This window comes from Pipistrellus hanaki (assembly GCF_964339955.1).
Source record: "Pipistrellus hanaki genome assembly, chromosome: 17".
Taxonomy (NCBI): Eukaryota; Metazoa; Chordata; class Mammalia; order Chiroptera; family Vespertilionidae; genus Pipistrellus; species Pipistrellus hanaki.
In genome coordinates, this window is record NC_140519.1 from 48,771,188 (window position 1) to 48,798,104 (window position 26,917).

The following is a 26,917-nucleotide window of genomic DNA, read 5'->3' on the forward strand; positions in this document are numbered from 1 at the left end:
TTGATTCCTGGTCAAGGGCACATACCTGGGTTGCAGATTCGATCCCCAGCCTTAGTCACGGTGTATGCAAGAGGCAATCAGTTGATGTCTATCTCACAAAGGTGTTTCTCTCTCACACACACACACACACACACACACACACACACACACAAATGTTTCTCTATCTCCCTCCCTCCCTTCCACTTTCTCTAAAAAAAAAAAAAAAAAAAATCCAAAGCCCTAACCAGTTTGGCTCAGTGGATAGAGCATCAGCCTGAGGACTGAAAGGTCCCAGGTTCCATTCCGGTCAAGGGCATGTGCCTTGGTTGCAGGCAACATCTCCAGCGGGAGGTGTGCAGGAGGCAGCTGATTGATGTTTCTCTCTCCTTGATGTTTCTGACTATCTCTCTCTCTTCCTCTCTATAAAATTTCAATAAAATATATATTTTTTAAAAGAAAATCCACACATAACTTTGACTCCTCCAAAACTTAAGTGCAGTCCTCCTTCAGAATCCACAGGGATTATTAGTTCCAGAACCCTGACAGTACGGCCCCCAAGATCCAGCGGGAGAAATACTGAGTGAATATTTACTATCCTGACTCTCAGTTTGTCCATGCTTACAACGAGGATGATGACACAGCTATCCCTTACTGAACAGCAACTACGTGTCCGACACAAAGTAGTAAAATAGCCACACCAAGAGCAATGTCGATACATGACAGGGACAAGATGACGACCCCAGCTCATGTTCACTGCATGCCAAGCCCTGTTCTAAGTATTTTCAAAATACTGACTCATTCAGTTATTCACAGCCAATCCCACGAGGTAGATTCTATTACCACAATTCGAAGATGAAGAAGCTGAAGCACAGAGAGCTAAGCAACTTCTTCAAGGTCACTGAGCTTCTAAGGAGCAAAGCTGGGAAGCCTCTACCTCGGGCAGCCAGCTCCACTTTCTCAATTGGCACTCCCAGCAGCCGAGGTCCATGATGCTGTGATCCACGTGGCATGCGAAGGGAAGGAGGAGCAGAGTAATGAAGTGCATACCCACCACGACAGCTAACTGATCAGTGGCAGAGCTAGGACAGGCTCCAGCACTCGGACCCCAGCCAGACCAGACCACACACTTATCCCACCACCGACATGTCGCCTACCTCGCGTGCTGCCAGGTCTGCAGAGCGAATCAGGAAGAAGGCCCTGCTCGGCCTATGGAGAGTGACGGAGCCAGGGGGGACCACAGGGACAAAGAAAGGAAGGAGACACGCCACAGGAAGAGCATGCTCTCCGGGGGCCTACGCAACACCCACATCACCAAACCCTGCCTCACGGTTCAGTCCCCTGGTGACAGCAATCCCGCCCCAGCACAAACGCAGACAAAGCATCGCAGTACCTGCTGGACTCGGAGCTGGTGGCAGAGAAGCGCATCGAAACGCGCAGGAAACAGGCACGGCACGGCAGGAAGCCGCACTGAGGTATGGACACCCAAAAGGCAGGGAATTCTGAAAGTGTTCTCCCGCTAAACAATCCTGTACCAGAGCAGAGGCTTTCCCCGGGCGGGCGCTGCGAGAAGGTTTTAATCGTGTAGGACCTGACTGTTTGGTCAGGGGCACGGACCTCTTTCTCCGTGGATTGTCAAATTAAAAAGTGACAGCAGTCAAAATAATAGCTGTCCGGGTGAATGAATCAAAATTATACTTTGTTTTTGTCTGGTCGGCAAAAAATGTGATACATGTTTTGGTGTGTTCCAGAATGTCAGTAATTAGTGTATGTGTGCCATGAGATGAAAAAGGTTGAAAATCACCGGGCCAGAGCACTTTCACAGACACTAATTAGTGGCTATCTCTAATTGTTTCGCCATACAGGAGATCAAAGTAAATTCCAGGCTTAGAAACTATTGGGAGGTTACTTGTCAGCAATTTTAAGAGGAAAAAACAACAACAGCCCCTGAAAGCTGTCAGATGCCCCGCTAGTTTTTCAAATGTACTGGGAGGGACATGATGACACTGCGTGCCAAGAAACGCTGCAAACATTTCAACCTAACGATATATGTCACAAAATAGAGGGGCTTTGTTTTTGATCAAAATAACACAAACATCAGAGAGAGCCAAGTAGTTATTGACTTTAATGTTGACACTGCTCAAATAATACTTTATTGTATTGAACATGCATGTACACACCTAACTTGAGCATTTCATCCGTTTTCTTTTTTACCATATAAATCCAATGTGTCCCTGGTGTGATTGCTCACCTTAGTCATCAACAGCGCGGCATCAGAGGACTGCACCCCTATATTAGATCCTCGGAAGCAGGGGGACCTCTGGGCGGCCTGTAGAAATGGCTGTGAGGCCGGCTATCCCAGCGCTGGCAGGAATATGCTGGTGTCAGGAGGGCCCCTGGTGGTGAGGGGGAGTCCCTTCTACCACCTACATTTCTCAGCCACGAAGAGGGGAAAATCACACTACATTTAACCAGCCCTTTGGTGGCTTAGAAGAGCAAACTGTATCTACAATCTGCGCCATACTGTTTTCCAGAAACAGCCGCAGCATCTAGTGCGGATCCATCCCTGCTCCGGTGATAGGCAGAGACATAAATAACTTCTCTTCTGAACACAGCTCCACAGTGGCCAGTCTTCTTTGTCAGCTGCCCTCCCCCACACTTTGGTTTTGTCTTACTGGTTTGACAGATACTATTCCAACTTAGCAAGGAATGTGGGCAGTCACTTTTCTAATTCTACTCAAAATGTTTATGATGTTAAAACCAACCTCACAGTTATTCAGATGATCACTATGTAAAAAACAAAACAGAAAATAACTAGTGTTGGCAAGGATGTGAAGAAATTGTTCGGATCTATTAAGAAAAAAGAACTTATTTTGTGGTAACCATTAAACAGTCCTTTGTTCAGCATTTAATGGAAACTAATTGTGACTTAAGCAGAAAAGATGCAGAGATGAAATACAATCTTTGCCCTCGAAGACTCTCAGAAACAGACTTACCCAAATACACAAACACACCGCTGAACGAGAAACCTTCTATGAGCTAGGAGGGAGTTCCGCAGGGAAGCAAGTAGCTGGGCTGCGCCCTCCTCCCTGCACCACCGTCACACCTGGCCCAGCACACCGAGCGGCCCCTCTCGCAGCCAGGACCAAGCAGGGGCCTGGAAGAACAGGAGCCATGCTTCCAGGCTCGCTAGGAAACTGGAACTGCGTGACATAATTTCCTGTCCCTCCTACCTAGTCTCTGGAGAAACAGAAGTAGGTGTGGGAGAGAAAGAACAACAGAGGAAAGTGAACTGACCCTAAAAAGGAAATGAAAGAAACAATCCAGGGCCCTGCCCATCGGACATCTAAGACAAAGACACTGCCAAAGTCAAGTCAACAAATTATAAAGACTATGAATTCTGGGCCCATGAAGTCCAAGTTCATGAGGCTTTTACCATACCAACATATTGGTAAACACCCCCAGTGAGATTTACGAACCTTCTATCAACGATCGGTCCTCAGTTTGCCACTAACTCACGGGAAAGAGCAGTCTGGTTCAGACAAACTAGGACAGAATCTCAACTCTACACTTCCCACCTGTGAGCAAGGACAAGTCCAAAGGACAAATACAAACAGCCCACCTCTCCGGGCTGCTTTCCTCCAGGAGAACGGGAAGACTCCACAGAATCGCCGTCGCTACTGGGTGTGAGTGCTAAGCACACTGCACATGTCTCACCACGTCTTCCCCACCGGGCAGAGGGCCCAGAACTACACGCTCTGTCCGAGGGTCAGTGAAGAGTTCCCAAGTGCAGCCCACATCTGCATCCCAGGCCCACAGCATGGGAATTAGTAGCGAGCACACAGGCGGAAGCCACATGGAGTGTGCATCAAGCTTGGCGTTACTTAGTAACCTTGAACCCGCTGTGTTTTTGTTACGCAAGTATGAAACGGGAAAAGGGACCCTACGGCAGGTTACTGTGAGGACGCAGTGAGCAGTGTGAGTGAACGTATCTGCCATGCACTGGCACTATTCTAAAGCGCGCTGCCACTGTGACTAGCAGCACTGTCCCCGTCACTGGAATGCTGCCTATCTCAGGAAACCCGTGTGAAGTGTGGACACACAGAAGGCACCACACAGCTCACCGCGCACTTCCTCCCCACTTGTCCTGCAAAATCAGTGCCTTTGGTTGGTTTCTGCTGTGTGTCACCGTCACCCAGGGCAGGTGAAAGGAAAGTCAAATAAAACAAAAAACCAAGGCACAGCGTAGCAAGAGAACATACTCACGGCCAGAGGCCCCGCAGCTCTGTGGAGGAGTCAGTGGCAGTGCAGACACACCCTAGCTTCTCTCTCCTCTTTCCATAGCCGAGGGAACCTGCCAAGAGAGACTGCATGTAAGAGACCACCTTCAGCCCGCGCTCTCAGAGGCCTGCTGTGGTTCCCCCTCAGCCAGCTTCCCTGCACCTCTCTCTAGGGCACATGTGTCAAACACAAGGCCCGCGGGCCAAATCCAGCCCGCCAGGCCTTGCAATGTGGCCCGCACCGCGCTATCATCACTGCACTCCGCTGTCAGTTTATGACATTGTCAGTTTATGACTGTTCAGTAAACCATTCGGCCCGTGATTTAGGCTGGATTTTAGATTTTGGCCCCTTCTCTGATTGAGTACGACACCCCTACTCTAGGGAGTGAGGGGTGAAAATCTGACGGCAAGTTCCTGTCTTCAAATCTATATCCTAGCTAAGAAAATGCATGTGAACTGAAAACTATTGAAACATATCAATGATCACAATTTATTATGGCAACAGAAAATACACATCTATTCCACCCCCTCCCACTAAAATTTTACTAAAGATGTATTTTTTTTTAATATATTTTATTGATTTTTCACAGAGAGAAAGAGAGGGATAGAGAGTTAGAAACATCGATGAGAGAGAAACACTGACCAGCTGCCTCTTGCACACCCCCTACTGGAGATGTGCCCACAACTCAGGTACATGCCCTTGACCAGAATCGAACCCGGGACCTTTCAGTCCGCAGGCCGACGCTCTATCCACTGAGCCAAACCAGTCCCGGCTTAACGAGGTATTTTTAAAAATTATTTTAAAATGGCACAGGGAGAACTGAAAGGAAAAAAGGAACAAAAATTTTGGAAATTATAAGAAAAGCTTAGTTCTAATTCTAACATGGAAGAGAGAGATCAAAACAAATAGAAAAAAAAAAAAAAAAAAAAAAAAAAAAAAAAAAAAAAGGAGCCGTAACCAGTTTGGCTCAGTGGCTGGAGTCCTGCTGACTAAAGGGTCCCAGGTTCGATTCCAGTCAAAGCCATGTACCTTGGTTTCGGGCACATGGGGCGGGGGGGGGGGGGGGGGGGGATGTGCAGGAGACAGCTAATCCAAGTTTCTCTCTCATCGATGTTTCTAACTCTCTATCCCTCTCCCTTCCTCTCTGTAAAAAAATCAATAAAATATATATGTTTTAAAAGCAGGAGAAAAAACTTGGAGGAAACCAATTATACAAAGATTGGAAGCATGTAAATGACTCTAGAGGCCAGGAAAGCAGGCCCCGCACCAGAATGGCACACGGAGAACGGCGGCAGGGCCCAGCGGCGCCCAGGAGGCTCCGGGGCAGCGCCTGCGGACAGAGCTGGGGAAGAGGCTGAGCCGCAGGAGGACTCACACCGCGCCTCCCCATTACGCTCCTCACCGGACAGAGGCTGAGGGTCAGGCCCTGGAAAAGCCGCGTCTGGACGGAGGCACCCAGCCCCGCCATACACAGGAGGCGGAGCTCATCCCGGCTCACAGTGAACTCTCCGGGTCCCCCACCCATGTCAGAGGGGAGCAGGAAGGAGACAGGAAAGAGGTGGGAGGGAGAGGAAGGAAGAAAGTGGCAAGAGAAACTACACAAACTATCAATCACGGTTCAATCATGCATTTGTCTCTACCATTTTACCTCCAAGAGTCCCATCTCCAAAAGCCACTGGAGAAAGTCTCCACCAAATGTGACGAGCAGACACAAACAGGAGGAAGACACGGGGCAGAAAACAGGAGCTCCACGGGAGAGGCGCTAGGACAGGGAATCCCGGGGGGAGGGGAGGGGGGGGAGGGGGAGGCTGTGGAACGGCGCTGCACACCAGGAGTGGGACTGAGGCCCCGCTGGGGCGGGCGGTCCAGAGCAGGGTGTGGGGCTGTCTGCACCTAGCCCAAGGCAGGGCACCGCCTCCTTACGGGGATCCGCGGCTGGGTGATGATGCACTTACCGGTACTCAAACCAGAAGGCGGCCAAGAAATACAAGGATGAGATAACAAACACAAAGCCGGCTCGGGGGAAAGCCATGGAAGAACACAGGAATAGCCGGACAACGCAGTTAACGGCACAGGAGCACGCAGCTTGGCAAAAAGAGAGCAGAGACCTCAAGGAAAGGTCTCCCAGAAATACAACGTGAACAGGAGTCTGTGCGACCGACTTTATGGGGAACTGGCTAACAGGCTATCAGAAACTACGGGAAAATAAGCCATAGGTGCAAGTATAAAAGAACTAAGAAATGGGGAACTGAGCTGTCCACCCACTGCCCTGGGCCATCTCCATCCCCGGACTGCTCTCCCTCGCTGACCGGAAGAGCGTGAGGAGAGGGCCCATCTCGGCAGAATGCCCGCTACAAGACTCCACACAAAGCAAAGGCGTCCTGCTACTCACTCCTGTGCCGCGCGCCCCTGCCGCTCCTGCACGTGCCACCGAGGGCTCGCCGGGACAGCACGGTGTAAGTGTTGTTCTACAGCTCACTGCTCACACACGTCTAACTCGAGAGAAGGAACTGCATTCATTTTTGTGTTAGCATATCCTACACTTGACATTGACACCTGTCCATGTCAGGTAGCCATGTGGCTATTATGAATGCCTAATAATATAAGCTTCAGCTTTGTCGAGTATAAAATTGTGCTGAAAACACTTCATGCCAACTAGAGTCCCAAACACCTGGCCGGCCTCCATTTTCCAAAACGTGTCTTGTTTTGACTGGAGATGAGGGAGGCCAGGGGAAACAGTTTAATTGCCGGTTGCGATGGTTCAATTTCAGAGGCAGCTGCATCTGTTTGAGTTTGACGTGGCAGTTTGGGGATCTCACATTTAAAGTGAGATTCCTGTAACCTGGATGGCTAGCCTTTGCTCAGGCCCCATATTGCTGACAGCACCAGGTGTCCGCCATCTCACAAGGACTGGCTCCCCTGGGGGGTGGGCCCCTGCAATCATCTGATGGAAGCCCCTGAGTCTCTCCCCGGGGCAACAGCTCACATGCTCACACAATTCTCTTAAGATTTCTGGGGTTCATGGACGTAGGAGTAAATGTTTCTCCTCAAAGCTTTTGTTTAACCACTAGCATTTGCATAAGAGCAAAAAAAGCTTTATGAATGTATCACCCAAGGGGCAATCTGGGAGCCATGTTGGATATACCCTGGACTCCCTCTGGGCCCTGCTGCTGCACTTACCAGCTCAGAGCCTGGAGATGAACTCAGAGCAGGCCTCACATGCCTCTCTCCCATTCTCAGCTGCACTCTTAATTAAGGCTTTCTTCATTTATTTGTACAAGCCATACATATAAAAGGCTAAGTGTCCATCTGTCCAACCAGTAACTATGATGCGCACTGACCACCAGGGAGCAGACAATGCAGGAGCTGCCACGAAACACACTGGCCATTACCACGGACCTGGCGCCCACAAAGCAACACTTGGCTTCTCCCAAGTGGGACACAGGCCCTGCCACCACCCCAGAGCGACACCCACCAAATCGCAGCCAACTCTGCCAAGACCCCGTGGCACAAAATGCAGCCCAAAACAAAACCCAGCCCAGCCCAGCCCAGCCCAGCCCGGAAATCGTCACTGTGGGCACCAGGTAATGACATCATGTAGAAACGCCCGGCTTCCTCTCCCTAGCAACTAGCCTTCTAGGAGTTTCTTCAGCCCAGGAACACGACTTGCTTTATAGCAAGGTGCAAACATTTTACACTTTAACCAAATATCTGTGAAGCTCCCATGCCTCATCTCATTTGATCCTCACAGAAGTCCTGGAGTAGGTAGATAGGAGATTCGGTAGAATCCTATTTTATTTTCATTAGCCAGAAAACAGAGATTTAGAAAGTTTAGAAACTTGACCTGACTGAAAAAAAGAAATGATGGACTTGAAAATGACTTTAGGTTTTCTCACTGCACAGAATATAGTCCACACTGCTGCAGTTAAATATTTTACCCTTTGTTCTCCCTGCATGATCTACAATAATAATCTACTTCATCTTGATATTTACTGCTGTGTTGCTAATAATTACATGAAAGAGAAGTTGGGGTGCTTCACTGGACTGAAAAAAGTTTAGCTACTTCAGAAAGCAGGTCTAATTAAGCAAGTTTATTTTATATTAAAAGGCTAAGTTGGCCGAAACCGGTTTGGCTCAATGGATAGAGCGTCAGTTTGGGGACTGAAGGGACCCGGGTTCGATTCCGGTCAAGGGCATGTACCTTGGTTGCGGGCATATCCCCAGTGGGGGGTGTGCAAGAGGCAGCTGATCGATGACTCTCTCTCATTGATGTTTCTAGCTCTCTATCTCTCTCCCTTCCTCTCTGTACAAAAACAATAAAATATATTTAAAAAAAAAAAAAAAAAAGGCTAAGTTGACTCGCACATGTTCGATACATATAAAGCTCTCACTGGCACCAATCGCACGCATGTGTTTCAATCTGTCATTGCCGATCGTGAATTTGGTAGAGAAAATGCGAATAGCGATATTAAAATATTTATTCCAATTAATTTCCTTTCAATGTGCACGAATTCGTGCACTGGGACACTACTAATTATATAATTATATCGCATCGCTTCTCAGCCTTTTGGCTAAGATCAAGTGTATAATTATATCGCACCCTCTGAACTTTGCTCGCCACTTTTCCAGTGAGGCAACACTGGGCAGCTGTTTCTTTAATGACTTCTAAAGTGTGTAGCTGCAATACCCCTTTGCTGAGCTTTGTAACTCCTGCCCCATAAACCTTCTCTGAATTAGAGTACAAACTATATTGATCTCGTCTGTAATATCAACTTCACCACCTTCTCTGCACAACCCATCCTGTACTCTCACCTTGACAAAAACATTCAGTTCACCGAGCCCAGCCTCTCACACTTGCGCCTCGGCACAGGTGTGTCCTGTCTGGAAGGCCCTTCCTGCTTCCCCTTGTCCACTGACCTTCTCCAGGTCCTTCCACTCAGCTAGGTCCTTCAGACGTGGCCACATCTGGTCCGCAGCCAGTTTTTGGTAAAGGTCCTGGATTAAGAATGATCTTTACCTTTTTAAAGGGCTAAAAAAAATATGACCCACAAAGTCTGAAGTGTTTACTGTCTGGCAACGCCTGAACTTGACCAGCACTGGGGTCGTGCCTTCTGAGTCCTCAGAGCACCCACTACAACATGAGCACTGTGGGCATCACACTGCACTGGGCCAGGCTTGGTCCCCGCAGGTCTGTACCTGTTACAAGACAGGCATTCAATAGATGCTGAACAAATGAAGTAATTGAACAGAACAGCTCAAGGACAAGCAAGGGAAACACAATTAGCACAAAGGGTAGCCTCAGTAGCAAAACACTATACAAGTCTGTTAGCGATCCATTGCCAACACTTCACATCTGTACCCACTTAACACGGTAACTGTACACAGAGCCTCAAAGGCCGAGTTCCCCACAAGCACAGACGTGATCGGCAAGGACACTGGGATCACAGAAACTAGACAACTTGTCAGAAGGCCCATGACCAAAGGCACAGAGCCAACATGAGCACATAGGTGTTCTGTCTCCGAGCTGAGATGCTCTTCCTACGAAAAAGACCTGCCCTGCCGAAACCGGTTTGGCTCAGTGGTAGAGCGTCGGTCTGCGGACTGAAGGGTCCCAGGTTCGATTCCGGTCAAGGGCATGTACCTGGGTTGCGGGCACATCCCCAGTAGGGGGTGTGCAAGAGGCAGCTGGTCAATGTTTCTCTCTCATCGACGTTTCTAGCTCTCTATCTCTCTCCCTTCTCCCTTCCTCTCTGTAAAAAATCAATAAAATATATTTTTTTTAAAAAGAAAAAGACCTGCCCCTCTGCACACACCAGGACACTAGACCCCTTCAATTACTAATTCCTGAGGCTTTGGGGAAGGAACAACATTTAATTTTTGGCTCATTATTTAATTGTTTTAGTTTTTCACTTTAATATAACTTTATGTAAAAGTAAATAAAATAAAATTGAAAAGGACGCCCAAAAGAAGGACTAGACTAAATGGCCTCAAAATAATCACAAACCAAAAATTTACTTTCTTTCCTTTTTGTAAAAAAATCAGTCCTTGAGAAAGTAAAATTAAACAGCTTAATTAACAAATTCAGTGAAAGGAAGGCAGCTGCAGGCCCAGCATGAGCCCCTGCCTGACAGCTGAGCTCAAACAGACTGGCAGGCGATGGTCTCTTTTCTGGTTACTTTTCCGAAGGCTTCAGTCTGGGGAGAACAGGGCCAAGAGCTGGCCGTGCACATTTTCACCTCGACCTGAGCCAGGAGCCAGCAGGCTTCCAGAGGCAGAAATAAGCCATGAGAAACTCTATTAACTAAAGCTTAGGCTAATCGATTACTCAAAGTCTATTTTTCATAACCAAGGTATAAACTACCTAAGTAGCTCAGAGCCCAGAAGTTTCTAAGTTAGACCAAGATCGTAGCCAAAGTGACCTATGATATGGGTTTAGTTAACATTTCAAAAAACTAGTTTCATACACAACAAATTTTGTGACTACAATCCAATTTTAGAAATAAGTCACAACCAGGCACATCAAAAAATGCACTCATTTGTAATTTAAACACTTTTCAGGAATCTGAATGGCAATTTAAAAGTATAGTATCTACATAATGAACTTCCCGAATAGAACAATAAATGCTTTATGAACTAAATAAAAATACTTCATATCAAAATTGAGCCCTCCAATAAAGAAAGATTCCTTAAATGAAACAAAAAAAATGCTAATCAAAAAAGAAAATATTGATCAAGAATTTTAATATTAAAAACTTTTGTTCAAAGACCCGTCAAAAGGAAGACGACAGACCAAAGCTGGAGACAAAGGACTGCTGAGATCCACACCCAGAAAGAAGGCTGGAGCCAGGAAGCCAAACAGAGAGGAGATAAGCCAATGAGCTCACAAGTCCGTCCTAAAACAGAGAAGAGAGATGGCCAATAGATGAAAAGACGCTCAACAACACTGGTCACACGGGAAATTCAATTTAAAGCCGCAACAGATATTATTACACACTCAACAGAATGGCAGGACTAGAAAGCCAGACAAAACAAACCGCTGGCCAGGATGTGGGGCCAGGAGCCACTTTCTCACATTCATGGGGGAGCAAATTGGTACAAGCACTTTGAAAGCAATTTGGCAGCGACTAGTCACGCTGAACCCTGGCCAGCCCAGAGCCCAGCAATGATGCTCCGGGACGGATGGACTGGACATCTGCACGCATGCGGGCAGAGGAAACATACAGCAGCGTTTGCAATAGCAAAAGGCTAGAGGCCAGCCAAGTGCCCACCAACTGCAGGCCAGATTACACAACAGCGAAAATGAGTGAACACTGACGTGTCCACCCCTCAGGTGAGTCTCAGGATCAGAGCTGAGTGCAAAAAGGAAGTCGTAAAAACACACACAGTGTGATTCCCTTAGTAACAAGCCCTGGCTGGTGTGCTCAATGGCTGGAGCGTTGCCCCAAGCACCAAAAGGGTTGAGGGTTCAATTCCAAGTCAAGAATATGTACCTAGCCGAAACTGGTTTGGCTCAGTGGATAGACCGATGGTCTGTGGACTGAAAGGTCCCAGGTTCGATTCCAGTCAAGGGCATGTACCTTGGTTGCGGGCACATCCCCAGTAGGGGGTGTGCAAGAAGCAGCTGATCGATGTTTCTCTCTCATCGATGTTTCTAGCTCTCTATCCCTCTCTCTTCCTCTCTGTAAAAAGTCAATAAAATATATATATTTTTTTAAAATATGTACCTAGGTTGCGTGTTTGCTCCCCACCTCAGGTCAGGGTGGGTGCAGAAGGCAACCAATAAATGCGTCTTTCTCACACCTATGTTTCTCTCTCTCTCTTTTTCTCTCTCTCTCCACATCCTTCCTTCCCTCCCTTCCACTCTCTCTGAAAAAGCAATGGAAAAAGTACATTCAGGTGAGGATTCACAAAACAAAAAGTTTGACAAAAAGGCTAGAATTGTGCCCAGTAAATGCCAGGGCCCATCCACAGCATGGAAAGCTGGCAGAGGGGGACAGCGCAAGCGGGGCTGCTTTCGCATGGCCCTGGTCCACATGGCCCTGGTCCTACCTGCAAGCACTCTCGAACTGGAGCTCCGGGGCTGCAAAGAGGTTCCCAGCCTCCCTAATCCTACAACCTTCTCTCCAATTAGCGGGATGCCTGCGGGAGTGGGTGGAGCACCATTTCAGGTTTTCCACTCCTGGCATTTTCTTCTATCTGTGATTTCTGCCCTGTTCTTTTTTTTTTTTTTTTTTTTTTTTTTTTAAGTATATTTTATTGATTTTTTTACAGAGAGGAAGAGAGAGAGATAGAGAGTTAGAAACATCAATGAGAGAGAATCATTGATCAGCTGCCTGCCTCCTGCACGCCCCTCCACTGGGGATGTGCCCGCAACCAAGGTACATGCCCTTGACCGGAATCGAACCTGGGACCTTTCAGTCTGCAAGCCGACGCTCTATCCACTGAGCCAAACCAGTTTCGGCTCTGCCCTGTTGATACAAGAGGCTCATTGGTGGTGCAGTAAACCATCTGCACGTTCCCACCACCATCTATCTTGGCCTGTGCTCTTCCTCTGCCTAGGACACTGCTCCCATCTTTCCCCTTCCCCCCAGGCTAGCTCCTACTGACCTTCCAGAGGGTGTAGTCCCCTGTAAGCCCAGCAGTCCCCTGCAGCTTGGTAAAGCACTTGAACATGGTGTGGTAATTGCCTATTTACTAGACAGCAACCCCCAAGGGCAGGGATTCAAGTCCACACATCATTAGTATGTTCAGGAACTCTCAGTGACATTGGCAGCTGTTTGGAAGCTAACTCTCAGTACTCATGGTTTCTACTCAGTGCACCACCTGCCCAGTCTGAGAACCCCACGCACCTCACAGGGAGGGTTCACGAGGACATGCTTATAAAGGGGCTCAATCACCTGTGCTAGCCGCAGGCAGACTGCAGGAAAGTCAAACTTTACACAACAGACACCTGTACTCCTGGTTCTCAAGGCAGCCCAGTGCCCACGGCCAGTCCCGTGCCATTCTCACTGTAGCCAGTGTGTCCAATAGGATTCTGTGCAATGATGCAATGCTGTGTCTGCAGTGTCCCAGGGAGCAGCCACTAGCCACCTGTGGGGACAGAGCACTTGAAATGGGGCTAGTGTGACTGTGGAATAGAACTTTAAACGTAATTCCACTTAATTTTAACAGCACATTTGGCTAGTGGCAACTACAGGAGAGATGGCAGTGCCAAGTTTGATGGTAGACACTGGAGTAGAAATGAAAAGTTTCCTTGATTCCTAACAGCAGATTATATTATTTGAAAAAGACTATATTGTCTGAAAAAGGACTTAAAAAGATGGATGGAATATTTTAATCTTAAAAGCAATTAGAAACTAACGACACAACAAGGAAATCCCGGGACAAAATTAAAGTGAAATCAGGAACCCAGATATAAACCAGCAGAGAAACCACCTTTGCCCTGAGTCGTTTGCCAGTTCTGAAATTTTCAACTTTCCTTTCCACAATAGTGCGGGAAAGACAGACATCAAAGGCTGGGTCCCCGAGTGTCTGACCAGACCTCAATGAGCTGGGCCCTGGCTACCCGCTCAGGTGGGCATGGCCAGCAGTCAGCCCCTCTAGTGGAATTACAGCTCTGGGCGGGCACAGACCCTCAAGCCTGGACCCTGGCTTCTGGTGATCGCAGACTGGGTGACGCAAAAGCAAACGCTCTCCGGAGGGCGCCACCTTCTACAGTCTACGCCTTAAACAACGTGGGTCCACGTGCCACACCACAAGTCAAGATGATCTCAAAATGAATCAGAGGCCTCCTGGTGAAAACTAAAGCTACAAATCTTCTACGGGGGAAATGGGAGAAAATCTTTGTGACCAAAATTAGGCAAAGATTTCTTAAATATGACACCAAAAAAGCACAACCCATAAAACAAATTGATAAACAGGACATCATCAAAAAGTAACTTCTGCCCTTCAGGAAACTGTTAAGAGGGTGAAAAAACAAGCCACAGCCTAGGATAAAAGCACTGCTCGTATCTGATAAAGGCCTTGAAACAGAATATATAAAGAATGCACAACTAAGGGGGAAAATTTTTAATGGGTAAAATATTTGAACACCAAAGATATTAGGGATGGCAAATAAGCATATGAAAAGATACTTACATAACATTATTAGGCATTTGGGGAATGTAAATTAAAACCACAATGAAATACCATTAGACATCTGTTACAATGGCTAAAATTTAAAAGACTAACCATATCGCACGTTAATGAAACTGATCCTTTTTCATACTATACACCAAAATCAATCCAAGAGAATTATACAGTTAAAGGAGAAAGGAAAAACCATGAAGCATTTAGAATATAACAGAGGCATTAATTCATGGCATTAGGGTAGGGAAAGACACGAAAAGCACCAACTATAAAGGAGAAGACTGATAAGACTTAAGAACTTTTATTCAAACACACACACACACACAAAACAAGCCCTGCCTGGTCTGGCTCAGTGGATCGAGCATCAGAAAGGGGATTGAAGGGTCCAGTGGTTAATTCCTGTCAAGGGCACATACCTGGGTTGCAGGCTCAATCCCGGCCCTGGTCAGGGTGTGTGGGAGAGGCAACCAATTAATTGTCTCTCTCACATCAATGTTTCTCTATCCCCTCTGTTTCACTTTCCCTAAAAATCATGCAAAACTATCCTCAGGTGAGGATTAACAACAGAAACACTGAGTCAGTAACACTGCATATGACAAAGTGGGAAGAGACAGTGGCAAAATATTTAGCAAAAGACTCCTGAATAAAGAAGTCCATATCAATTTTTAAATAGAAAAATATGGCCACTTGGTGAAACAGTGAATAGCCAGCAAATGTACAAAAAGACATGCAACCTCATTCTAACCAGGAAAAGGCTATTAAAACCCCAGAGTGGTGATAATACAGAAACCACTGGCCGGTGGGGAGCAAAGGCCCGGGAGCCAGGAGGACTGCGGAAGGAAGCAGCAGAGCAGCAGGTCAGCAGGTCAGCGGCGCCCTCCCCCACCTCCCACCCCAAGGAGAATCACGGCTGGCCTTCTCTGAGCAGCTCCTCTGGGCCAGGCACCTGAAGCACATCTCATGGGGTCACAGCTGCAACGGACCAAACTCTAACTTTAATTTCATTTGACCAATTTTAAGAAAGACACTGTTCCAGAAGGCTCTTTCTCTTTCCCCTTCACAGAGCTGAGCAGTTGACTGAAAGTTTGATGATGGGGTGTGTGGGCAGAAGGGGGGGATTTAGGTGGAAACCCCTTCTCACTGGGGATTCCAGTTAATTCCATCTGCCTATCCCTAACTCTTCTTCTCTACCTTTGTAACAACTCTCACCTGGTAGAGACACGCCTTCCCACAAAGCCCACACCACATCATTTCCTGGAGGCTGGCTCCCTCAGGGCCAGCGGGAGGCTCTTCAATCAGCCAGCGCCCTGACCACCACCTGTGCTAGGAGACCAGGAAGCGGTGGGTCCCACGATCTGGAAAGGATTACATAAGGTCCTTGTCCCTGAACTCATGCCTTCTATCTGCCAGTAGGTACACCTGATTCTGCATCTGGGACAGGCACATCACCAATCCCAACTTGTACCGTGAAACTTTTATTTAGCCTTTTTCTTAGGAAAAAAGGAAAGAACAAAAGGCTAAACAAAATGTATTCAAGATAGATATGAATTTAAGGCTAGGCAGAGAAGCAATTCACACCACACCTCCATTAGTCATAATCTGCCTCTAGTAGAAGCTAGCCAATTTTCAGCTCCAAAACAAAACTACCAAGGGAACACGTGCCTTAGGCACTCACCCATACACACTCTCCTGCCATTAACCAAAAGCCACAAATCCAAGAGTCACACAAACTATTGCCATGTAAAACCGTTCATTTAAAATTGTTCATTTTGGCCAGGACCGGTTTGGCTCAGTGGATAGAGCGTCAGCCTGCGGACTGAAAGGTCCCGGGTTCGATTCCGGGCAAGGGCATGTACCTTGGTTGCGGGCACATCCCCAGTGGAGGGTGTGCAAGAGGCAGCTGATCGATGATTCTCTCTCATCGATGTTTCTAACTCTCTATCCCTCTCTCTTCTTCTCTGTGAAAAATCAATAAAATATATTTAAAAAATAAATAAATAAATAAATAAAATTGTTCATTTTGAATGGGGGTTCAAAGTCCTTCCCTGGAATCCAGGCTGATGTGGTCTATGAATGAGGGTCTTCACCAAGGCACCCCAGGCAGCAGCCTGCTAGCGCAGCGCAGTTCTCCAACAGGCAGTGTTTGGTCAGACGCTGGACGTGCAATAGCATGTGAACCAAAGTGCCACCCTCATGGTGCTTAAACTCTGACGGGAAGATACACCATCCACTGAAAATATGTTCTGTAAATCGTGGAATCTCCAGTGCAGCAAAGACAAGGTCATGAGTAGACACAACATGCACCCAAAGTTCACAGCAGAATCCAAGCCACCAGGTGGCAGGACTGTTAGTCTAGAACACATGTGTCAAACACAAGGCCCTCGGGCCAAATCCAGCCCGCCAGGCCTTGCAATGTGGCCCGCACCACGCTGTCATCACTGCACTCCGCTGTCAGTTTATGACATTGTCAGTTTATGACTGTTCAGTAAACCATTCGGCCTGCGATTTAGGCTGGATTTTAGATTTTGGCCCCTTCTCTGATTGAGTTCGACACCCCTAGTCTAGAACGTGAAGGCAGGAGGTGCTGGGCACAGACAGCCCGCAGGCACCACTTTGTAGGTTCTTCTAAGCCTTGGTTTTGGTCCATTGGCGCCAAATAAAGGAGTAGAGAGTGTGTCAGCTGGTAAAAGCAGGATGGAAACTCTAAGCTGGTGAGAATGACAGTCACACAGACGTTTTTAGAGCAGCAGTGTTACAGGTGAGACACACTAGTACTGCAGAGCTTATTTGTGAGACACTGGCAGTTGCTTTTCCCTTCTGTTACTCCTTGCTTCCCACAAAACTGTATTATAAGCAACACTAACCCCCGAAGTCACCAATGACAGAACTCCATCAATCAGAAGTCACTAAGGCACATCCACTGACAAATAAGCATCCCTCACTGCACAAGGCACTGCCCGTTTTTAACAGATTCTCATTTTAAATAACTAGACCATTTGGTATTTCATTACAGTGTTTGCCAACACTATGTTAGCCATATCAGAACTCATGTTCTGAAAGTATCTGATTCAAACAGAAAACACAAGTTCCAACCTTCCCAGACACAGTCATGCTGCACACTCCTCCTCCTCCGTCAGAGGCTGGGTTAAGTCTGCTTCTTCTCCCGTCAGGAGCGGGCTCTCGTCAGCCCCTCAGGCCTGGCCAAGGAGGACCCACCGCTTTGGGGTAGAAAGACCGAGGGTGAGCTACTCTAACTCCAAACTCAGTGTTTCACCTACAAAATGAGGATGTGGACAGCCCGACAGCTCTAGTCCTTGGGAGGAGGAAAGGAGAGGAAGCATCAGAGCGCCCGCTCAGGTCTGCCCGCGGTGCTTAACCATGTCCCTTCCTTACCGAGCGGAGCCTCTCCCAGATGGAGCACCTGTACGGAGGCAGTGGCCCTACCAACAGCCTGCCTCCCACTCAGTCATGTCGCATGCGTTCCCCTGGCATTGGATAATGTTCAAATGTATTAACTTGGGTCATTTTTCTGGTTCTGAGAAGGGTTTACAGTAAATGGCAATGTACATGAAGTTTAGGTAGAATTACGCTAATTAAATACAAGTCTGTGGGGAAACACCTTCATGTTTAAAACCGGTGAAGGCTGTGCTGGTGCTACCGGGATTTTCCCGAGGCTTCCAGCTGCTAAAGGGTGGAAATGGTGCCACGTGGGCAAAGCATCTATTTCCTCCTTCTGTCTACAAACCAGGTCAATAGTGTTGACAGAAATCAGACGATAATTAACAGCATGTGCTAAAATTTTTTTTAAACTCAAAGTTGAACTATATATATGCTTATCTGGATTTATTTTCATCAGAGGACCTAGTAAAAAAGCAATCCAATTATTACAGACAGGAAAAGAGGGGGCTTCTCTGCTGTTTTATAATCAGAAACATGAAATACCAGTAAAAAGTCTCAAAGACCTTCACAGCAATTTTTTGCTAATTATTTAGGGCTTTTGTAAGGGGAAACAATAATGACAAAATGTTTTTAAACAAGCTTTTAAGATAAAGTACTACAGAAATAAGCTTTTATCATTTTTAACAAAAAAATTCATTTCACAAATATAACAACTTTCAATGCTATTGAAATTTAAAACAAGATTTAGTATAGCTGAAAATGTCTTAACTGCAAATATTTATTCAAAAGTTAGATTTACATAATATATTAACACTTTAAATCTAATCTTTTATTGCTCTAATGACAATTTTTAATTATTTTGTCAAAATCAATAAATTTTAAAATATACGAAAAAAGGTTTTCATAGTATTTTATAGAGTTTAATAGAGATAGGAACTAAGATCCTATTTCTCTTATCCAAATAACATCAAAGAAAGGATAGTAATTTTCAGTTATTTTTACTATGTCACAGTGTATGTACATACATACATGCACACACACACACCACATATGTAAATTAGTATAATAATTTCTTCTGAGGAAGCTAATCACCTATTTTAAAGGAAGTAACTTTAACAATACAATTTTGTTATTTAAACAATTTCTCCCACTTCCTAAAACGAAAATGACCTGACTAGTTTTGAGAACTGGGACACTGAATTCTGTAACTCCCAACACTGGGCCTGGAGTGCAGAAACAACGTTACAAACATCTTGATCCTCAGGCTGCTCGGAGCCCCCTCCCCACAGACCCTTCATCGCGCCTGCGTCCACGGAGCTCCACTCCTGATCCGACACTCACTCACCCTCCGTGGGTGCCAGTCCCAGAAGAGGCTCAAGTCACACCTCCTCCCGGAACCCCGCTATCTGCCAAACCAGGGACGCTAATTTTGGGGTGCAGTGTCTTATGCTGCCTGCGCTCCTCACTCTGCCACCGGGCACCGGTGCGGGCGGCCCGGCAGGGAGCACGCTTTGTCCGGCCTCCCGGTGCTCACTCGGAGGCTGGCTGCTTGGCAGTGCCCAGAGGTGCTCAGAGGAGGCTCTGAGACCCGGCTGGCCGGTGTGCAGCACTGGGGACGAACAATGGGCTCTGCGGGTCCCCTCCAGGCGGGGCGCACACCTCCAACAGGAGCTCCCGGAGGCACTGAGACGCCCGCTTCCTGGACGCGGGCCCGGGTGCGACCACGACACTCGGCATCGCACCCCACACAGCCGACGGCGCAGCCGAGGGCGCCCGGCACGGAAGCACCGGCGGCGGCGCGGGGTCTCCGGCCCCTCCCTCCCCGCACGCCCCTCGCACGAGGCGGGACGACCGACCGGAGGGCCCCGCCGGGTCGCTTCCGAGGGGGGAGAGAGAGGCTGGTCTCACTCCCATTCCCCACACGCGAAGGGTGAGGCTCCGCGGGCCGTTCCCGGGAGCGCGGCCTGTGTCCGGCCGCGGACGGACTCACCTTGCGAGGAAACAGCGAGGACGGCGCCGCCCGCACCGACGCCCCCGCCCGGCCGGCCCGGCGCCCCCACAGTGTCCCGGGCCTCCGCCCCCGCGGCCCAGGCCCCCCGACCGGGCCGCTGAAATGGCTCCGAAGGGAAAGGCACCGCGAGCGGGTTCGCTACAAAATCCTGCAAACCCCCACACCCGGCCGCCTCCGACAAAGCGGGGAGGCAGGGCCGGGGGCGGCGCGGTGCCCGGCCGGCGGGGCGGGCCGCGGGGAGGAAGCGGGGGCCGCGGGGCCGCGGGGCGCTGGGCGCCGGCGGCGGGGATGGAGCCCGGCCCCGAGGTCACCCGCCCGCGGCCCCGCTCGGACGGACGGACACTCCCCCGCCCTCCGCGGGCGCCAGGCTCCGGAGAGGCCCCGGGGCGAGTCTCCATCCCGGTCCCCGGCGGCCCCGCGGGGCTCCGCTCCCCCCTCCTTCCTCTCCCCTTTTGTGAGGCGCCCCCGGCCCCGGCCCCGGCCCCGGCCCCGGCCCCGGCCCCGGCCCCGGCCCCTCCGCCTCCCCGGAGCCCCCGCGTCCCACCGCCCGGCCCCCCGGCCCCGGCCCCGGCCCCCCGCCGCCCGGCCTCAGTGCTCCGCGAGCCCGGCCTCCCCGTCCCCGTCCCCGTCCCCCCGCCGCCCCGGCCTCAGTGCTCCGCGAGCCCGGCCTCCTCAGGTCCCCGGCGTCCCCACCGCCCGGCCGGCCGGCGCCCCCGTCTCCTCAGCCCGCGGCCTCCCCGGCCCCAGCCCCCGGAGCGGCGGCGGCGGCGGCGGAGGGCAGCGCGGGAGGAGCCGGCCTCCGCCGCATCCGCCTCCGGGACTGGTCGGTCCGGCCCCGCTCGGCCCTCCGCCCTCGGGCCGCGGCCCTGCCAACCACCCGCCCCGGGAGCGGCCCGCCCGCGCCCCGGCCCGGCCCGGCCCCGCACTCACTCACTCGGACCGCGCTCGGCGCGGGGAGGCGAAGACCGACAACAACGGGGCGGCGCCGCGGGCGCCCTGGCCGCGCTCCCTCCCACGCCTCACGCCGCGGGCGCTCAGCGGTCCCGGCCCGGCGGCGGCGGCGGCGGCGGCGGCGGCGGGCTCGCGCCCTCGGGGCCGTGCTGCGCGTGCGCGGCGCCGGCGGAGGCGCGCGCCCCGCTCCACTACGCGTGTCGGCGCCCCGCGCTTCCGCCTCCTGCAGGACAGGGCCTGCGCGCCGCGGGAGGCGCATGCGCAGGGCGCCGCCGGGCTGCTCTCCGAGGTCGCGCGGGGGACGCCGGGCCGGGGCTGCCGGAGGGCCGGGGGCCGAGGGGGCGGGGCCTAGGGGCGGGGCTGCGGCCGGGGAAGCCTCGCCGGGCGGGAGGGGGCGCCGGCCTTGCGGACGTCCGGGGGCCGCCGTGGGGGCCTCCGGGCCGGCGGGTGGGACAACTCGCTGTCCTCAAACCGCAAACGCGGCGGCTCTGGACGCCCTGGTCGGCGACCCAACAGTCCCGCCCCAGAGTCGGAACCGCCCGCGCCGGGCGTGGCTGTGGGCCCGGTTCCGACCTCCCCAGGCTTCGCGCCCGCCCTGGGCAGTGAGGTGCCCTTCGCAGAGGGGAGCTGGGGCTGGGCGCGTGTGTCCGCGGCCTCGCGGCTGGTGTGGGCCTTGCTGAGATTGCTCTTGGGACAGTCCTGAAGGGGCTTGTGAACCAGGTGGGCGGCCATGGCCCCGTCTGGGCCAGGTGCTCTGATCCAGGAATGGGGCATCACCGGGCAGAGGGCGGTGAGGGACAGCCAGTTTGGGGAGCTGATGGGTTAGGACCACGGGGTGTGGCCCGGTGGCCTGAGGTGCAAAATGCGCAGGGCGGGGCCTGGTAGTCGGGCTTAGATGCCTGACCTTCATTCTTTTTTAAAAATATATTTTATTGATTTTTTATAGAGAGACGAAGAGAGAGAGAAACATCAATCAGCTGCCTCCTGCACACCTCCTACTGCGTTTGTGCCCGCAACCAAGGTACATGCCCTTGACCGGAATTGAACCTGGGACCCTTGAGTCCACAGCCCGCCGCTCTATCCTCTGAGCCAAATTGGTCAGGGCTGGCCTTCATTCTTGAGGCAGCGGGGACCTCGAGAAGGAAGGGCCCACACAGAAAGTGATAGTTGATTTGTGTTCTTTAAAAAAAAAAATCACTGGCAACTGCGGTGGGAAGTGAAAGAGCTTTCGTTCTGATGGTGTCTCTTTAACCCTCACCGCAGCCAGGAGGCGGGCGGCAGGTCCTCCTTGAGAAAGGGGAGCTCCCGAAGCTGTCCCCGCTCTCAGCAGCTGTCACTTGGTTCTCATGATAACAGAACGGGTGGAAGAACATGCTTCTGCTTAGCAAGACCTTGTCCACAGTTCCTGTTTCTTTGTATATTGTTCCCTAGTAGAATGCATTGTGGCTGTTGGGTGGGTGCGTGTCTTTGGACTACGTTTAAACTGGTAAGGCGTTCTCTCTGCCGATGCCAGCCCCAGGACCCTTGCCCTTGCTCTACCTGGCCCTCTCCCGCCTCTGCCTGGCCCTCCTCCTCCCCTCACTTCCTCCAAGCCCGTGGACGGCAGTATTGGACGGGACTGACCCCTGCGTCCGTGAAGAGCCTTGCACACCCGCCCGCCCACTCTGCCGTCCTCCAGAGCGCCCATTGTTCACAGCCTGGCAGTAGGTGCTTGTTTGTTTCTGGATGGTCTGCTCCCTCCCCGGGACCGTCAGAGCAGCGGCTTTGTTTTGTTTGCTGCTGGGTCCCTGGCACATAATAACATGTTTGTGGAGTGGTTGAATGAAGCTCTGGGTGATGCGAAGTGAGAAAGTATTGTTTCAAGTAAAAGGAGGGAGTGGGAGTGGGGCGGGGAGTGAGGGGACAGAGGGGATCATATAGTGAAGGATGTCTTTGGGGGGAGGGGCGGCTTCGTGGTGTAGACTAAACACAGCCACCGAGTCTTTGGCATTGCTCCCTACGAGAGGTGGGATCCAGCTAGCCGCCCCTTGAATTTGGACTGATGTTGTAACTCACTCTGACCCATAAAATGTGTCACCATAAAAAAAATAAATTTTTTTTTTTAAAATGTGTTACTGTGATGTCCGACTTCTAAGCCGAGGCCTCCAGAAGCCGGCCCCAGAGCCTAGGGAGGCCGGTGGAGGAGAACTGACATGCGCTCCCCGTCTCCCCTGCTCCTCACATGTCCCCCTCCCCAACCCCCCCTGCAAGTGGCCCGCCTCCAGACGTGTGAGTGAGGCTGCCCTAGACCCAGCCTCAGTTTCGCCAACCACAGAGAATCATGAGCTCATGAAAACTGGGGGCGGGAGGTGATTTTTGTTTTATTTCTTGGTTGTAGAGAGAGGAAGGGAGAAAGAAACATCAGCCTGGCGTCCCATTATTTATGCATTCAGTGATTGTTCCTTGTATGTGCCCTGACGGGGAATCAAACCCACAACCTTGGTGCATTGGGACGACGCACTGACCAGCTGAGCTACCCAGCCAGGGCAAAACTTGTGGTCCTAAGCGTCTGTGTTTTGGGGTAGTTTGTTACGCAGCCATGGATAACTGATACATTCCGTTTCCTCCTCGGCCAGCCATGGCACATCTGAAACTGATATTCTTGACAGGCAGCTTTGATGATTCTGCTTAACGAAGGGAATGGGGGAAGGCAGGAGGAAGAATGGATGCGAAGGAGGAGGGCAGGCAGAAAAGGGGACAGCCTGGGCAGCAGTGCGTGGCTGGCTGTCTCCCAGATGCTGAGGCCCAGCAGAGCAGTCGGGTGACCGACGGCACAGACTCAGGTCAGGTCCAGCCGTTCCCAGTTCACCGGCACCTGCACCTCATTCCTCGTCGGCAACGTGGGGCTCGTAAAGGACCTGTGTGGCATCGGGTGGTTGTAGGACGGAATAAGCCGTGCCCTGAGACCCTCAGCGGTGTGCGTAGCATCATGCCTGTTATTGATTAGCTATAGATCATGGCTCCCCAGAGCTAGGTGTTAGCGAAGGCCTATGTGACGTGGGCTTTGGGTCAGTCCTGCAAGCACTCCCTCTAAACCTCACAGCATGCCCACAGCTTACATACCTGTCACCATCCCATTTCATTGATGTGAAAACTAGGGCTCGGTCCCCAGCGTGGAGCGTGCAGGAGGCAGCCGATCCATGGTTCTCTCTCATCATAGATGTTGCCATCTCCCTCCTCCCCCTTCCTCTCCGAAATCAGTAAAGATAGATTTAAAAAACAAACACACTGTGGCTCAGAGAAGAAAGAAGCGACGAGATGGATAGCAGGTGCCATCTGGGTATTCCGTAAGATGACCCGCCTTCTCAGCATGCTGGCTGACTGGGGAGAGGCCCCATGTGTTAGGTCCAGGGCCGTCACAGCTCATCGTACCAATAGTTCATACCATCAATGCGACTGAAGACTGTTGACGTTGACTCTGGTCACCCGGCTGAGGTTGTGTCGGTCAGGGTTCTCCTCCAGGAAGCCGCTCGCTCACACTCCTCGCCAGACGGAGTGATCTAGCCAACCTGGCGAGGCGAGGCGAGGCTCAGCAGTGGAGCGTCAACCTACGAACCAGGAGGTCACGGTTCCATCCCCGGTCAGGGCACAGGCCCGGTTGTAGGATCGCTCCCCAGTGTGGGGCGTGCAGGAGGCGGCCAATGCATGATTCTCTCTCATCATGGATGTTCCCCTCTCTCTCTCCCTCAAAAAAAAAAAAAAACATTTCTTACAAACGATTTAAAAGTGATCTAGCCAAAGCACGGGGCAGTGTATGGCCCACCAGGTCAGTAGTGCACGTGGCGCCCACAGGCGTGGCGCAGGATTCTGCGGCGGAGGGGTGGGGAGGCATCCACGGAAAAGGCCGTCCCACCCCCACGCGGGGGGCTCACGCTACAGGCAGCGTCCGTCCCTCGCACCTCGTCCCTCAATCGTGCTGGCCAGCAGCCACACGTGTGGTCGCCCTGAGGGGAGACTGAGGCTCACCCGGGGCGTCGGCCAATCAGCACGAGAGGCATGTGGGCAATGGGCGTGGTGGGCGCCACTCCACCACGTGTGGGGAGAACCTGTGCCGGAGCCGGTGTTTGCTGAGGACTGGTGGAAGTTCTCCCATGACAGCGTGACACCGGGCGCTCACCGAGCTGTGAACTCCTGAGGGCAAGGAGCAGGCGGCTGGCTCCCCGCTACCCCCGTTCGGACACAGCTGATCGCGGGTGCGCCAACGTCTGCTGGTTGGCGTTCACAGAAGCCTGTGGCCGTCATTCTCACTTTAAACGTGGCCGTAGTTTGTAATCCACCCGGAGCACCCAGGACTCTGCATCCCCTACACAGGGGCTCTGGGGATGCGTATATGGAGAGGGACATGGTTCTTTTCTCTCTCTCTCTCTTTTTTTTTTTTTTAAATATATTTTATTGATTTTTTTACAGAGAGGAAGGGAGAGAGATAGTTAGAAATGTTGATGAGAGAGAAACATCGATCAGCTGCCTCTTGCACACCCCCTACTGGGGATGTGCCCGCAACCAATGTACATGCCCTTGACCGGAATCGAACCTGGGACCTTTCAGTCCGCAGACCGATGCTCTACCGCTGAGCCAAACCGGTTTCGGCTCTTTTCTCTCTTTTTTTAAATATTTGTATTGATTTCAGAGAGGAAAGGAGAGGGAGAGAGAGAAACATCAATGCTGAGAGAGAATCATGGATCAGCTGCCTCCTGCACACCCCACACTGCGGAGCCAGTCTGCAACCCGGGCGTGTGCCCTGACCAGGAATCAACCAACGTGACCTCCCGGTTCGTAGGTCCATGGTCAACCACTGAGCCACACCGGCCGGGTGCAGAGGGACATGTTTCTCAATAGCAGCCCAGAGCGGCCACAGGGATGGAGAGCCGGCTCGCCTGCGCTGGCAATGAGCATCCCCACCTGGGAGAGTCCCGGTGACTCACGGGGGAAACGCCGCGGGACCAGGAAGAGGGCCGAGCCCTCAGCCAAAACCAGGCCTGTGGCTCCCCGGCTCCTGGTGGAAGTCAGCGTGGCTGCTCCACGGGAAGGGCACGCGGGCTCACAGCCGCCTCTCCCGCCTCGGCCACGGGCACCGCGCCCTCTGCAGCTGAGGACTTCAGTCTGAAACCCTGGGAGCCCACCACGGGGGCGGCTAGCCGGCCGCAGGCGGTCAGTGGTCCCCACTGGACACGTGCAGCTCAGACACCCGGGCACTGAGTGAGGGCAGGGGCGCAGCCTGGGGGAGCCAGTACCTTCGGAAGCCCCACCCCCACAGACTGCCACGGCAGCGGGCGGACGGGAGGACAGACAGGTGCCGGGCGCTGGGTCTCCGGGCCCGCTGAGGTGTGAGCTGAGCCGGAGCCCACACCCGGCGGCGAGGCACCACGGGGAGGCACGCGGGGACGGGGCCCGGCGAACCCCGTGTCCTTGCCCCCGAGCCCACCCTTCGCCGTGCGGGGCAGGCCTGCGTCTCCGTGGGCTTCTCAGGAGAGCAGATTCGAGAGTGCAGGGATGTTGCCCCACACTTCCTTTCCTGTTCCCGCCAGCCACGCAGGGGCTCCCATCCAGGCAAGCACTGCCGTTGGCTCTAGGGCGGCGGTCAGCGCTAGGGCAGCGGTTGGCGAACTCCTTAGTCAACAGGGCGGCAAACTGCGGCTCTCGAGCTGCATGTGGCTCTCGAGCTGCAGTTTGCCGACCGCTGCTCTAGGGAGTCGGGAAGGAGAAACTAGCTGGGGTGACCCCGCAGCTCCACAGTGGATGCTGACTTCCACGCAGCCCTGGGGGAGGGGGAGGTGGCCTGGGCATTCTATGCCTGGCTGCCCCCTCCCGTCAGGGGCATTCTGCGCCTGGCTGCCCCCTCCCGTCCATACGTCCAGCTGCAGGTAGGCGTCCTGGAGACCTGCTAGGTGTGGACTGCTACCAGGTGCTGCCAAGGCAACGACGCAGGAGCACCAGGCTCCGGCTGCCTGTGGGTGTCACAGGGGCCCGCAGGGGGCTGGGGGGGCGCCAGCTGGTGGGAGGAAGGGCGTTGGGGACAGTGGAGGGCATCCTAGAGGCGTGGTCCTAGGCCAGATCCTGTCCCCCCCGTCCTTGGTTCCTGATGTTGCTGGGCAGTCTCCCTCATTCTCCACCACCGTCACCCTGCACCGGCCC

At 52.0% G+C, this 26,917-nt stretch overlaps 1 protein-coding gene across 21 annotated transcripts in view; it reads right to left on the reverse strand.

Moving 5' to 3' along the window:
- PTK2 (protein tyrosine kinase 2) overlaps nucleotides 1-20,945 on the reverse strand; it is a gene marked incomplete at its 3' end in the record, with an annotated part of 100,853 nt that extends 79,908 nt beyond the window's left edge. For 6 of the 21 annotated variants that reach the window (XM_084864643.1, XM_084864662.1, XM_084864650.1 and 3 more), the window contains exons 1-2: nucleotides 20,726-20,861; nucleotides 4,243-4,330 (exon numbers count right to left, since the gene is read on the reverse strand). Of the gene's footprint in view, nucleotides 1-4,238; nucleotides 4,331-20,725 lie in introns of all 21 variants that reach the window. The other 15 variants (XM_084864663.1, XM_084864647.1, XM_084864654.1 and 12 more) reach the window with 10 other exon arrangements.
- Between the last annotated feature and the right edge of the window lie 5,972 nt (nucleotides 20,946-26,917).